Genomic DNA, 10552 nt, shown 5'->3' on the forward strand with positions numbered 1-10552 from the left:
CATTCCTTTTGTTGGTTAGCTCACCGCCAGGAGCAGCCAGAGCTTTCTTCTGTAGAGGACAGGAGGAGGGCAAGTGCTTATACTGCCCGTGCATGGCTATAACTTTAAATATGTTTCTTTGACGTGGAACACGAGATGATCTCTACCTTTAAAATAATGTGCTAAATAAGGTATGTCTTTGCTAAGCAGACACCTCTTTTCCGGAAGCCACTGGACCCGCATTCAGCGGGGCCTCTTTTATTTTATTAGCTGGGGCCAGAGAAAGCATAAACAGGCTCAGTTTACATCCATGTACCTCTTATTTTATGAGTCATCCCGTTGTTGGGGAGTAGTGTTCTTCAAGTCGCTGAATCAGACAATAGACAGGGAAATATGTGTGGCAGTGTGTGTGTGGGGGGGAAGATCATCTCTTATTCAACTTCTTAAAAGTCAAAGATCAGCTACTTCTGGAGGTTTGTCAGTGAAGCTAGTGTGGGAGGAAAATTGTTCTTATTAATGTTACTGTGATTTAAGATTAAGTAAAGTGAAAATCAAGTCATCCATACATACCTTAGTTGAAATCAGGATGCTCTCTGCAGTCCTGCCGAATGTCACCTTGACTTGTTTGATAGGCTTGTGGTAGAAATGTAGCTGGAAACAGTAGGGCAGTGTACGCTGAGGACATTTCTCCCAGTTTAGTGTGGTTTTTAGAGTTTGAAGGTGACCCTAGTCGGATCGTGTTCAGACTCTGGATGATTTCTTCATTCCCAGAAGGCTTTTCATGGGGATGGCCATGCCCTTCCAGCACTACAACTATTCAGCACTCGTGTGCCAGGCGACGTGTTAGACCCTGGGAATTGTGCTGCTTGGGGCTTCCGGGGGTTGCGAGGATAGATACCACTGAGTTTTACCCTAAGTCCTGTGAGTTCACTGGGGAAGGAAGGCAGACCGGAATCTCTACCGCTCAGCCACGTGTCTCAGAAAAGCGTTCCGGAAAAGCCTCCCGGCCAGGCCTCACGGACACAGGATTGAAGTTCAGCAACCGGAAGGTCATTCAGGATACAGTTCTGTGACTGGGTTATCTTGCTGCCCCCTAAGCAGCAGGCATCTGCCGATCCCTATGAAAGGGCGCAGCCGCCAAGGTGATTCAGCGCCTGCCTCTCCTGCTTTTTCCTGAGTATCCTCTGGCTTCTGCTCCCGTTATCGACTGCTCCTCAGCTCACTGTTGAGCTCACATTTAAAGTCCTTCAACCAAAGAATCCAGCTGGCCCCACTGGCCACTAACTAGGCGTTAGAGTTGGACTGAATTTTTGTTTCAGGCCTCCTTGGAGGCTGCTGGACACCGATAGGTAAGTGGATGTTGGGTCAGGTGACTGTTGCTGGGCCACTCAGCTGTGTCCAGGTTGTTCCAGATCACATGGTACAGAGCCTGGCCTGTTTTGCTTAAGAAACTTTCCAGGGTTCTTCTCCTTCCTTCCACAGAGGGTGTTCCTCCAGAAGGGGCTGTGTCAGCCGCAGGCACTTGGAGTTTGAGAAATCTCTCTGATACAAGACCAACAGATGAAAAAGATACAACTCCCTGCCTTTTGTAATTTACAGTCGATAAGGAGAAGGTGAGGGGTACACAAATAAGTGTAGTACAAATTGATTAATCCTTACCTGGCCAGTGGAACCCTGGCTTTCTGCATGCCAGAATCACCTGGGGAGATTACAAAAACCAGCCATGCCCAGGTTCTGTCCAGCTCAATTAAATGAGAAACTCTGGAGACTGGAGCCCAGGAATTGGTGTTTTTTAAATGCTCCCTCCAGCTCCTTTGCAGTGCAGCTAAAATTATCAGTTAGCTTTTATTTCTCCCCCAAATGGATGGGATCATTTTAAGAGTCTTTTAAAAAGCAAAACTGAGAGTTACCATAGTTTGATAAGTTCTAAGACTAAGACTCCTCCTTTATATTAAATTTGTCTTGAGTGTTACTAATTATCTCCAAACATTAATAAAGAGGAAATGTAAAATTTAACTTAGAATTAAAGCAAATACTTCTAGTTTTGAAAGAACGTTTATTTACACAATTACAGCTTGCAAATAAATGCAGAAGAGATTACACAATCTAAAAAATCAAGTCTCCAGAACTACAGAGGCCAACATTTACATGTACTGTAATTGATATTGACAAAATTTCACAGACTTAACTTTACGGACAATGAAAAACAAAGTAGTCCCTTCCAAAGTGCCTGCCTCAAATAAGTAAGCCAGAAAGCAAGCATTTGGCCTGATGTCACAATCTCGAAGCCGTCAACAGTCAAAAGTGGTGAGTTCCACAGCTCAGAGGCTCCAGCATCTCCTTTTTCCAGGAAATAGAGATATTTGATTTGAAGCCATTCCTCCGCCAAGTCTAGAAGAAAACAATTGTGACACCACTTTTGCTCTCAGTAGGCAGATGGTCCCCTGGTAAAGTAACAACAAACTTAAGAATTCTCACATCCCTAGATCCCAGCCTTTCATCTTCAAACACTGCTGGAGAATCAGAAAGAGAGAAGCAAGGATCGTTCAACCTTCTCATCTCTTCTTAGAGAGACAAGGTCCAAAGTGCTCCAGATTTCACATTTCACCATTTAGCACTGTCTTAGTCAGACTTGATTGTGGATCTCTTAATTGGAAGATATGTAAATGATGGGTGCTCTCTGCCCTCGAGAATCTTACGGTTCTTGGGAAGAGAGAACACAAATATGAAATGATAAAATAATAATAGTAATGATACAGGGGCCATGGGCCTCAAGGATTACCTTATTTGGAACTTGTGGTTGGGATACATGAGCAGAGAGAAGGGGGTGGGCGAGAAGGGCATTCCAGGCAAGGTGAAAGGGGTCTCTGGAGACTCAAGGCTAATCACTTACACTTTTATGCTCAGCCTCTGTGGGCTGGTGCGGCTGCAGCCTGGAGCGGCTGTGGGGCAGGTGGGTCAGCCTTTGGCCATTCACAGAGTCCTTGGCGAGCTCCCAGTGGGTCTTTGCAGCTGCTTTGCCTCTAAGGGCCAGGACCCGGGTCTCTGGACTCCCTCATAACTTGGGTCATGACGGCTGAAACAGAATCCATCACTTGAGCAGGGCAATTTCCTTTTCAAAGTCACCACTTTATTGGGCAGGGATTTGTTCCCTGCTTGCTCGCTCTTTAAGAGTCATTTTCACCAGCGATACTATTACTCATAAAGAAAAGATAAATTTGCGATCCTTCAGGCCACTTAAAAAAAAAAAAAAGAAAGAAAAGGGTGGAAAAAACCAGGCTGAAACAGCCTCTTTGCAAAGTAGTAGGAAGAGACAAATTCTTTGGAGCAAATTGTTTCCCATAAGAAATCAATCTTGACATTGGCAAGGTAGAGTTGTCACCGATTTCCAGCAGTTTCTTTCATAAGGTCCAGTATGTCTGATTATCTGTTAATTTTGTTTTTGGTCCCTGTGATTACTTTATGAGACTCCTGTTTTCCAGGAATAAAAACCTACACTTCAGTCAGGTAAGAGTGTCACAGAATACTACGTCCATGATCCAGTGGCTTAGACCTGGAGTTCGCAAACTTTTGTAAAGGGCCAGAGTAAATATTTTAGTCTTTGCAGGCCATACAATTTTTACTGCAAACTACTTAACTCTACCCTTGTATTGCAAACACAGTACATTCACTATATAAAATAAATGGGCTGACTCTCTTCCAAAAAAAATTTATTTGTGGACATTGAAATTTGAATTTCATATAATTTTCACATAATGAAGTATTCTTCTTTTGATTTTTCCCAACCATTTAAAAATGCAAAAACCATATTAGCTCATGGGCCATACAAAAGCAGTCAGTGGGCAGGGTTTGGCCCTGGGGGGGGATAGTTTCTGACCCCTGCTTAAGTTAAAGCTGTAACTTTGAAGAGATGTATCTGCTCTAGAATTATGAAATTCTGTAACTGGAAAGGACCTTAGGCTTCTCGTCCAATCTCCTCATTTTACTGAGGCAGAGGGGTTAACTGACTTGCTCTAGGTGACAGCTTGAGGCAATGACACTCCCCTACTGTCCCAGTATGTGTGGAATCATATTTCTTCACTGGTGTGAGTGTGTGTATGTGTCGAGTAGGTTGTGTCATCTTTTCAATAGTGGGGCAAGAAATGATGGTCAGAATACAGTGAAATCATTTAGAATTTTTATTGGTGGCCGAGGTTGATATTAGACTAAAGGGGAGCAGAGCTTTGAAAGGAAGTTGGTTGTTGCCTTTTAGAGCATAGCAGAGGCCTCTGGCAGAGGAGAGAACTAAATCAATTTTTTTGTTTTTCTCCTTACAAGGCAAAAGGGGGCATGATATTATTTTTCTGTGATTGGCTGTATTAGCCAAGGGGGTGCAAAGTGCCAGAAATCTGTTGGCTTTTATAAAGGGTATTTATTTGGGGTAAAAGCTTACAGTCCCAAGGCCCTAAAGAGTCCAACTCAAGGTTAATTTCTCACCAAAGTCATTTGCCACATATTGAAGCAAGGTGGTGGGTGATGTCTGCCTTCTCTCTCCTTGCTTCTTCCTCTTGCGGCTCTGTGAGCCCATCTTCTTCCAATCTCAGCTGAAGGCTGGCATAGGGTTTGTCTCTCTTCCCAGGGCTTTAGCTGTCTGTACCTTCTTCTTTCTGTCACATGGCAGGACCAAAACGACCAAGTTCTCTCCTCTTCTGTGTGTCTTCTTGAGTGAGTGTCCATTTATATCAGCCCACCAGGGGGAGTGGGGTCTCAACCCTGAGTCATGCCCCACTGTCATGGTCAAATCAAAGCCCTAATCTTAGAAGGTAATTTAATCAAGACATATCCTCTGAATCTAATGCACTCAAAGGGTATCACACCCAGAGGAACAGAGTAGTTTATAAACATAATCCTTCTCTTTTTTGAGGTTTATAAATAATCTGAAACTGCCACATTGGCTTTTAGATAACAGATAAATAGACTCTTATCACAAGGGCACAGAGATATGTTTGGGGGAAAAAAAAGATTTGACTGGGGAGTCAAGATGCCTGTATTATAATTCTTTTATAGACCATCTAGGTTCCTGTAGCAAAGCTTTTGGAGCCTTCCTAAATAATTGAATCTACAGGCCAGTGGGTAAAGAATACTGCTATAGAGGACAGTTGACTCTGGGACAGGGACCTTCAAGCAAAAACATTCCAAAGAATCTGTCATATATTAATTGCATAATAAACAGACTTCACTATAGACTTTTTAAGACATTTCTCCTCCTATCTCAACTAGCTGTGCTACTTGACCATTTCCAACTATGGCAACAGAACAATTTGACACTCTGTTTTTCACCCTTAGTTTTCATCCAACTCTCTGCCATTGCCTCTCCACTTTTCCTCAGTGAAGGGAAACTCATTAATCAACTAATCCTTATCAAATAGCATCACTTCATCTTTATTGGGGGTTTAATAGAAGTAAGCAGTAAATAAAAGTGTGGACTATCTCATGGAATGAGAAGCAGGAGCAGGACAAGGACAAGATAGCTGATATAATAAGAAATTCTGTATCCTAGGGTCCTCACTTACCTCACCCTAGTGCCTACTCTCATTAGCTGAAACTTCAAACTGAGAGCCCCAAATTCCGAAGCCAGTAGTTGAGAAGAAGTCACACTAATAACCAGGCAAATTTCAGTTGGAGCTCTGCACCTGACAGGCTGTGGGAGTTTGGGGAGCTTCTGGGTTCCCCAGCCTCACCTATTTTTTCCTAACCTATTTTTATCTTCTTGTTTCTTCTCTCTCTCACTGGGATACTTTGTGAATAAATGAGATAATAAACCAGATTTTCTAAGTTCATAAATTACTCCCTGGGAATAACTTATATGGCTCATATACTTTCAGGCCACAGGGGAACTATTTGGCAAATTACTGCACTCCCGCAGTATACTAAGTGGAACCCTAGTGACCTAAAAGAGTTAATGGCTCCCTCCAAGCAATTGACTTACTCCTGGGGCATAATTTACACTCCGGGAGGATCTGGCCTACCATATGTGAAGTTGGAGTTCTTTGAGAAAAAGTCAAGAATTAGTATTACACAAAGTAATAGTGCGTTTGCAGACTACTCTTCAAGGAATCATCATGTCACTTTCCCCAAAATAATCCTGTAAGTTAGGTTATTGTTACCCTCTCCAGAGTCATTTTCTAGCCGAAGAAAGTTTAGTCCAAGATATGCCCAACATGAGGTTTGGGAAAAACATTTGTAGAATGATTTCTCTATTTGAAAAATAATGGGTGAATGATGAAGTTCACTTTAGAAATCTAGGTAAAAAGCAAAAACTGCAAATACATAATAAAGTGTCTGCTTTACAATGGCAAATTGTAGGATCTAAATGTAATGGGTCCAATTTTTTATACACATACAGGAGCACTTACATATTAGAATGTGGTCCTTTTCAAACTGGTCACTGGAGGAGACTATCAGCATATCCTATTATGCTACTATCACTCAAAACACTTTTATAACATGTATTTGTCCATTCATTCAACAAATATCCTTTAGGCATCCCTGTGTGAGGTCCAGTGTTAGGAATTGTCAAGGGATATGAAACAGCAGGATAGCATCCCTATGATCAATCAGTGGTAGCAACTATCTGGATTTTTAGGATGAATTCGATTTTGGGCAAAGAACAAGCCACCCGAAATCAATTCTTTTGAAAGTTGTATGTTAAAACCAGGAGAAAGTAATTTAGAGACTGCTCTTCTGGTATGGCTTGGAGGTCAATTGAAACATGGCCTCAATTCTTCACCCTTCGCTCTGTGCATGCCCTTTGCCATGTCACTTTACATTCCTCCTACTAAAAAGGTAGCATTTGTTTCCCTATTCCTTGAATCTGAACTGGCATTGTGACTTGCTTTGGCTAGTGCTCCTTCTGAGAGTGCTAGTTTTGAGGCTAGGACTCAAGAGGTTTGCATGTTTTCATCTGCTCCTCAAACCTTCTGCCCTTGCTATGAGAACATGCCAGTGCTAGCCTACTGGACAATGAGAGACATATGGGACAGAGTCACATTGTGCCATCCTTCACAGCCAAGGTTGGCTTAGGTGAGCTGAGAGCCAGCTGACCCCCCAGACATACAAGTGAACCCAATAAAGATCAGCAGAGTGCCTTGCTGACCACTTCAGATGCAGGAAAAGTAAATACTTATTGTCGTATGCCACTGAGATTTGGTGGTTGTTACGCAGCATTATTGTAGCATAGGTAACTGTTACAGCTTGTAAACTGATTCCAAAAAAAGAAACTCCAAACATTGAACTTTCTTGGAATAAGTGGTGTCCCCAGGTGACTATTAGCAGGCTGTAACATACAGTTGGGAAATGTGAACCAATATTTTTATTGGGCACTCTTCCTCTGATCCTCCTGAACTTTGTATGTAGTATATGCAATTGTGTGTGTGTATCTCCATGGCTCCATTAGACCAAATATTCTGTAAGGGCAGGAACATTATCTTTTATCTTTGCATCTTCAGTATGTAGCACATAAATAGTATTTATTGAATGAACGAAAGAATGAAGACTTTCATAAGAAGTCATACCTTGTGTTGTGTGTTCTACTCACAACATATGTCTTGTGTGTAATATGTAATCTTAAAACCTTCGTTAAGTGATGCAATTACTTGGCTAATTTAAACATGGGTGTGTTACACCTTTCAGAATGTGTACAAGTATTTTCAGTGATAGGTGGTTCTCTCTTTTATGCCATCTTTTAGCCACCCACTTCTCAAGTAGCACAGTTATACCAGTTTCTTATCAATTCCTCCATGTAATGTGCAATCATTAAAATAATGCTTTTTGTCTAGGAAAGAAGAGACATTTTTAACCATTTAAAAAAATAGTCAACACATTTTACATTCTTTTTCTTTTGGATGGTTGGACCTATTGAAGATGGCCCTTTAGGCTCTTTGCTAAAATATTCTGAGAGCTACTCCCCTCCTGTGTTTGTACCCTTTTGATTCAGCAACTTTTCCTCAGCTTGTTTAAGGTTTGAATGCTGCTGGAATTAACACAGCTGTTTGTGTTTATTTCTTTGCTTGTGCACTTCTATCACATGAGATGTCAGCACAGCTCTAGGAGCCTGGTAATTACCATGGATCTAGGCGTAAGAGGGAGCAGATAAACTCAAAACATTGAGTTCTCTAGGTGACAGAGCCAGAAATTCTGAAGCCCTAAAAAGAGACTTTTATCGTCGAGAACCCAGGCCTGTATTTGAGGACTTTAGAGGGGTGAGTACAATTTTAATATACAACTCTTAAAGGAATATTTACATACCAGCGTGTTGTTTCTGTTTTACAACAATGACAAAGATATATAAACTGTGGAGAACTATGTTGGCTTGTTCTGGAATAAAGCTGGCATTGTATATGTCAAGGCATGTTTTGGGGGTTCTATGAAGTGGTTTAAACCAAAGCCACAAAAATGAGAAAAAAATTTGGTTTCACATGAATCCTACTCCTATTATTTATATGCTAACGTTGCTTCCCCCCCCCACTTTACTAATTAAGTGGTTTAAAAAATATTCTGCCTAATGATTCATGGAATTTCAGGTTCAACTAATTTTTAATGAGTACAGAATATGTAGTAGGTATTGTATTAAATATTCTTATATATATTTTCTCACCCAGTGAAATATATTGCTCGTTAAATGCTGTGTTACAAAGGTCAAAACAAGGAACATTCCTTTATTTAAGGCATAAAATGGTGTATGTTTTATATCTGCTTCTTATGGTGTGCATAATCTTGGTTTGCCTAATATCGTTGCCCATAATCTCTCTATAGAGCATGTCTTCTGTAGGGTTTACATCAGACATATCAGGATTCATTTACATTCATAAGATGGTAAATCTCAGAGAAGAAAAACTACTGTAGCATGGCATGCATCGGATGTTAGTTTTTTCTTTTTGATTGAGGGACTGTTTCATCAAAACATTGTTTCAAACAGATGTATTCTGGTGTTTACTGAGGGGAGAACTCAAGCCAGACTGATTAATTAGCAGTTAGTCAAGACATTTCCCTGCTCCTCTCTGGTTAGTCTGGGGATTATGAAACTGTCAGTAGGTCATATTCAGATGATGAAAAAAATGACAAGCAGCAAACCAAATCTCAGAACACTCTGTGAGGGTGTAAAATATGGTGTCTTAACCACTCTACATTTTCTTTTTTAATTGAAGCATGAAGGGTTTTTTTTAATGGGTTTTATAGGACTAAAGCAGGGGTCAGCAAACATTTGCAGGAAAGGGCCAGAGAGTCAATATTTTAGGCTTTGTGGCCATGTGGTCTCTGAAAAATCTATTTGACTTTGTCTCTGTAGCCCTAAAACAGCCAGGAACAATGTTCTAAATGAATGAGCCTGACTGCGTTCCAGTAAAACTTTATTTATGGACACTAACATTTGACTGCCACATATTTTCACATGTCATGTAGTAGTATTATTTTGATTTTTTTTTCTTTTAGCCATTTAAAAATGTGAAAAATATTCTTGGCTTGCCTGCCATTCATTCATTTGGCCTGTGGTCTATATTTTGCCAATCCCCAGACTAAAGTAAAGAATCTTGAATCAGTTTGACTCCTGATTGTTTTTGCTTTCTATGCAAAATCTTGGTGTTTATTTTTGTAAAAGTTTTTTTAAATCTTGGTGTTTATTTTTGTAAAATGAGGGACAGTAGTATTTATACTTTCTCTTCCCAGGATTGTTGGGAGGATTAAATGAGGTAATGGCTGCAGAAGGATTTTGCAGAATGCCAAGTGCCGTGCTGATATGAGATAAAAATTATATTATTATTACTATCAGAAAGGCATTTGGTTACACTGAATTAACAGTGGCTTAACCATAAAGATGATTATTGTTCACTTACCTGGTTGCCCAGGCCCCGGGTTGTACAGTGGCTCAACACTCCGTGTTTGCTCTTTCCATTCTACTGATTTCCATGTTTTGGTGACAATTCCTTTCATGATGCAAGATGCATGTTACAATTCTAAGAATCATGTTCTTACCTGGCAGCATTCCAAAAAGAAGGAATGGGGAGAAGGAGAGAAAAGGAATCCTTTTTCAGCCATTTCTCCTTTTTTCCAGGGGGGAAATTTTTCTTAGCAGCTCTCCAGCTGACTTTTTTTCACATCTCTTTTGTCAGAACCGGTTCACATGTCCATCTTAGACCAGTCACTGGAAAAAGGGAGGAAGATTGATGTGACTGGCTTGTAGACCAACCGTGAGCCAGCTTCTGGACAGTCAGGGTTCTGCTAGCCAGGAACATGGGGGAGCAGCTAACGGTGTCTGCTGCATCCTTTTTCTTCCCTATTTCAAGTTGCAAAGCTGGCATCAGGCTGGGGGAATAGCTGATGAATTAATTACCCAGGTATACTCAGGGATCACTTCTCCAGTTGCCATACACACTGTCCTCATAGGCACATACAGATACAGACTATTGTTGTTAGCTTACAAGAGGTCAGGCTCTGAGTTAAGATGGCATTAGGACGGAGTCTGCACATCAAGCTCTGCCTAAACTGAGAAAGAAGGAGAAGAGAGGAATCTGAGAAACATCTACATATGGCTTTGTAA

Source organism: Dasypus novemcinctus, chromosome 2 (genome assembly GCF_030445035.2).
Source record: "Dasypus novemcinctus isolate mDasNov1 chromosome 2, mDasNov1.1.hap2, whole genome shotgun sequence".
Classification (NCBI taxonomy): Eukaryota; Metazoa; Chordata; class Mammalia; order Cingulata; family Dasypodidae; genus Dasypus; species Dasypus novemcinctus.